The sequence below is a fragment of the Theobroma umbraticum genome, unplaced genomic scaffold (genome assembly GCF_002168275.2).
Source record: "Theobroma umbraticum cultivar Fairchild unplaced genomic scaffold, ASM216827v3 scaffold_130.0, whole genome shotgun sequence".
Classification (NCBI taxonomy): Eukaryota; Viridiplantae; Streptophyta; class Magnoliopsida; order Malvales; family Malvaceae; genus Theobroma; species Theobroma umbraticum.
The window spans coordinates 7,300,284-7,300,532 of NW_018397264.1; positions in this window are offsets into that span (position 1 = coordinate 7,300,284).

Here is a 249-nt window from a genome sequence, read left to right on the forward strand (position 1 = left end):
TGATATTTATAGACTGAGCTTTGAAGCTTAACAATTCAATTTCTTCAATTTTTAGTGGGGAAAAAAAATCCAATTATGAATAGGAAACAGTTACTACTTTTCAAAGAATTTGCACTAGTCAAAGAAAGCACCCTTGCATGAGAAGAATAATTATCATAGTAAATCTCCAATTGATCGTTTTAAATGTGGTACCGACCTCTGCCATATTTTTGCTTGATATTTATTAAAAAATGCTTACATGTATGCAGA